Source organism: Triticum urartu, chromosome 7A (assembly GCF_056163025.1).
Source record: "Triticum urartu cultivar PI428250 chromosome 7A, HENAU_Tu73, whole genome shotgun sequence".
Taxonomy (NCBI): Eukaryota; Viridiplantae; Streptophyta; class Magnoliopsida; order Poales; family Poaceae; genus Triticum; species Triticum urartu.
In genome coordinates, this window is record NC_141879.1 from 38,723,174 (window position 1) to 38,727,830 (window position 4,657).

Here is a 4,657-nt window from a genome sequence, read left to right on the forward strand (position 1 = left end):
AATTCACGAATTTTATTTCCAATCAGCGAACAATTTTATAAAATTTAAATATTTTAAATAAATTCCAAAAAATTGTTTTGAATATTTTGAAAAAATATCATGGACATTTTTTGTGTACACGACTTTATTTTTCTATCATGAATTTTTTTTGGAAGCGATGAAAGTTTTTTATAAAACTCATGAACATTTTATAAATTTATGAAAATTTTAAAAGACAAGTATATCTATATAATAGACAATACATCCCCATATTAAACATATCACGGATTTGGCCTGGTGGGAAGCGATGAATGTTTTTGAAAAAACTCATGAACATTTTTAAAATTTACGAAAATTTTAAAAGACATGATATCTATATAATAGACGATGCATCCCCATATTAAACATATCATGGATTCGGCCTAGTGGCTTGCTTGCCCAGCGATGGGGCAGAAGCTTAAAGCGTGTGAATCCCTTCGTCGTGTTTTTTTTCCTTTTATTTGTCGGCGCGCTTTTTTCTTTGTATTACTCGGCCCACAGACGAATGGGCCTGTTAGTTATAGAAATACGAGAAACTATGCAGTGTGTAGAGTCACGACTGCTGTTTCAACCTCAGAGACCATATTGAGCACGCATTTCTTGTGCCGGGACCATATTGAAGCACTTTGCAACCACCAGGACCAAGTTGGACCTCGCCAGCCAGCAACTACGAGGACGATAGATGCAATTATCTCGACTATAAATCAGAGAGAAATATTTCTATTCTGGAGGATGCGGAACTTAATTAGGAGCAATAATCTACACTGCAAGAGAGCGAGAGTATCAAATAATACTACAAGGATTCGGGTCTATTGCAACAAAATCGTTTGTTGCAATACATGATGTTTCATGGCGATAAGTATCTATTGCCACGAAACGACATTCGTTGACAGCCGTTGCCACTGGACACATGGTACTAAGTTATTACCACGAAAAAGCAATCGTGGCAATAAGGCGTGCTATTGCAACATCCATGTTGGAAGTTGCCACATATTTTCTCGTGGCAACACTCACCTGATGCCACAATTTGATTTGTGGAGATAGCTTTAATGCAACATGTAACGAATCGTGGCGACTGATATCTCGTAGCGGTAGACATTTGTGGCGACAACCTATGCCAACAACGGCCGTTTCGTGGCACATTACTTTTCCGTGGCAATAGTCAATTGTGGCAATAAACTATGGCAACAATCATTGTTTTTATGGCATTAGGCATGTTGCCACGACCCACTACACTTGTGGCAGTAAACTATGGCAACAATCGTTATTTTCGTGGCATTAGGCATGTTTCCACGACCCACTGCACTTGTGGCATTAACTTATGGCAACAAATATTCCAGTCGTCATAACATGAAATTGCAACATACTTGTTTTGGTGGTGATAAATAGGTATCACAACAGGTAAAATCTTTCTAGCAAGAAATTATTGCGATTTAAACTTTCCGTGGCGATACTCTATTTCAACAAAACTTACTTTGGTGGCTTCAAACAATTATCGCATCGTGAAAAAGAAATGGAACACACGAGCATATTTGCTAGTACAAATAATTTTCCACAACCCAAATATTTTCCATCAACAAGACACATAATTCTGCCAAGCGCACGAACTTCCATTAAATTGTTTCATTCAATTACAACAACCATCAAAGGTACATCACTAAAGCCCCATTGCCATCATTTACAACAAAAAATAATCCAAAACTCGTACATTACGCACATAATAGTCACTACCAAACTACAAATGATCGCGTCAAATGCAGCACCATGGGTTGCATGAGATTTGTCCTTGAGATGGAGGAGGTAGAAGTCGATGATGCCATCCTCGCTCTTGTAAAGGCAGCAAATAATCCTGAGCAGCTGTTAAAATAATACACCAATGAGTTTCTAGCTGGTATAGAATAAAGAAATAGGAAATGATCACATCAAACAGTACAATACATATTATGGAGGAAAGGAAACAATTGTGCCTCAAGAATGTGCATCACACTTCTCACTGAAACAATTGTTGGAAGGCCTATTTTTGTATTTTTGAAACAAGTAAAAAGAGTTTACAATTGTCAAAAGGCCTATTTTATATTCAAAGATATATAATTCTAATGCAATATCTATTTTCTATTTGATGTTATGTACATAAATGCAAGATCACCCTGCAGAATAAAAGTAGCTCTTTTTTTTCAAATTCACAAACCTCACAGAAGGCACATTCACAAATATGATTACACTTGACTCTCAACTAAATCAATTCATTAGTATTTACCACTCCTAACAAACATTCACAATTTCCAGCATTTAGAGGCAATTTAAGTGACGTAGATCACTACAAATAGAGAGGCAATACAGATAAACTAAATATACATAACTATTTAAAACTACCACGGAGAACTAGCGGTATAAACACTTTACTGTGGCAATACACAACTCAAGTCTAGCATGGTAAATTTGGTTCTTATCCAGTTCTACAATTCTAGTTAAGCCGTATCTACAAGCCATGCAGAAGTAAAAAAAGCCAATAACCTGCAAGTTAACATAGTACCATGCCGAAATTCTAAGTAATATCGTAGGCAAATTGTGTAGTAGCATGAGTATTGAGTATAAAACCACTGAACCAAAATAGCAACAATTTTAAACATTAGCAATACCATGAACAAGAGGAAGCAACCATAGCACAGAATGTGATCGAAGAGCAGCCTATGAGCTAACTCAAGTTAACATATGCTTCCTATTACATTCTACCTAGCGAACAGCAAGAACAAGATAAACCAGAGCACGAGGGGGGAGCAGGATGGAAGACCAAGGACTTACCAGAGCCAGAGACGAAGTAGAACTGGACATCATTGTCTTGGCTGCGGTAACCACACGTGGTGTCAGTGTTGTCCACCTTGAGGATTCGCGCGCCATGGATGGGGAAGACAGGCGTGAGGTCGATGCCGACGATGAGTACGCTAACCGTGGGCAGCCGATGGCCGCCTAGACCCAGCCAGGGCCGCCCCTAACATTTCGGAGGCCCTAGTGCAAGTTAGGTTTAGTGGGCCTGACGGACACGCGGGTCTTCGTAAGCACCGCCGGACGCTGCCAGCACAAATTCAACAAAGTATAAATATGACTTGTTTTTCATGATAATATGGTCATGTCAAAAATAAAAATCCTCACCATATTTTACGATGTGCCTACAGATAGCAGTTTTGGACAAAAGCACAGACGCCTTCTATGCAAGTAGCTACAGAGAAATCCCGCAACATAATAACAAAGCAGTATCTAATCATCATGTGCTGATTTGATGATACTTGATCACCATTAATATGTGGCAACAACTTGTGCAACAATTTCATGCGAAGAAACCTTCCACAAAATTCGCAATCAACAAGGAAAGATGGGCAATCCAGAAGAGAAACAACTAACATGTGGACATGGGCTGCTGTTAACGCCTCACTGGCCAATCGCCGAATGTGCTGCTTCATCAGTCTCCTTAGGATACTTTTAAGATGGAAGAACAAAAGGCTGGGGTCCTGCTTGGATAATGAAGAGGTTAAGGTACTGATACAGAGAAATTTTTCATTCAATTAGCATTGGTTTGGGCGCCCAGCCTCTTGGGAAATTGATTCAATTAATTAGCAAAGAAAGGAGACGAGAAGACTGGGTGATGAATAAGAGACATCAGTGCTATCTCGGAGATAACTTTTCTTAATAGAGTACCTAACAATTAGGCTGGCTATTCAACTGTTCTCACTTTCGTGCGTGACTGGTTCCTCACTCCGTAATAGGTTGAGCCTACCACTACTATTTCATCAGTTTACCTTTTCTTCTACTCATACATGTATACATAAAGTAGGGCAGTATGGCCTCCTGCTTCACCTGGGCCCTAGGCGGCTGCACTCATTGCCATGGCCAAGGGCCGGCCCTGGACCCAGCCCCTCGGCGGGTGGTCGGGAGGAGGCTGAAGCGAGATGGCATGGGACGCCACCATGAGGAACCGCTGCCACCGATCCGGCAGCAAGATTGCTGGTTCTGGCCGTGGACGGAAAGGATGGATAGAGTAGAGGGTCGCGCGTTGGAGTTGAGGTGGTTTGGTGGTCGTGGTCGGAGAGGAGGTAGCAGCCGGCGTTGATGCCGCGGTGGATCCGGTAGCTAGATCGTCAGATCTAGCCGAGCACGGAACCCTCGGACGGTGTGGGCCGGCCTGGACGTCGCATCGGTGGTACTTGCCCCGGTATTACCTCCGAGCGCCTCAACTGGACAGGGAAATCGGGGATTGGAGAATGAGATGAGAGGAAGGAAGGCATGGGGAGGAGGAGCTGGGTGGAAGAGAAGCCAGCGGTTGCGGATGATAGGGGAGAAAGAAGAGAGGGACAGAGAATTAGTGATTGTGTGCCACCCGTTGGATCTTGGAAAATCGAACGGTTGGGAGCATTATCCGTGGGGGAGCTGATTCGACAAATCAAAACGCATGGTTTGCCTCACGCAGGATCGCTCCCTGGCTGGGAGCCATAATGGGGTTTCTAAAAAAATTATTAAGTCACTTTTGTGAAATAATAATAACATGCAAAATCCAGTCAAAAAAAATAACTTGCACAAAAATATCTTACATGACCCAATATAGTTTTACATGTGATATATTAAATATATGTTTTTAGGTGTTTCA

At 41.4% G+C, this 4,657-nt stretch overlaps 1 long non-coding RNA gene across 1 annotated transcript; it reads right to left on the reverse strand.

Moving 5' to 3' along the window:
- Nucleotides 1–1,591: 1,591 nt before the first annotated feature.
- Nucleotides 1,592–4,364, reverse strand: LOC147957438 (uncharacterized). Its single transcript, XR_015611470.1, has 3 exons — nt 3,169–4,364; nt 2,821–3,087; nt 1,592–1,875 (listed from the first exon to the last, which is right to left on the reverse strand). It is a non-coding gene; the product is annotated as an uncharacterized LOC147957438 (long non-coding RNA).
- Between the last annotated feature and the right edge of the window lie 293 nt (nt 4,365–4,657).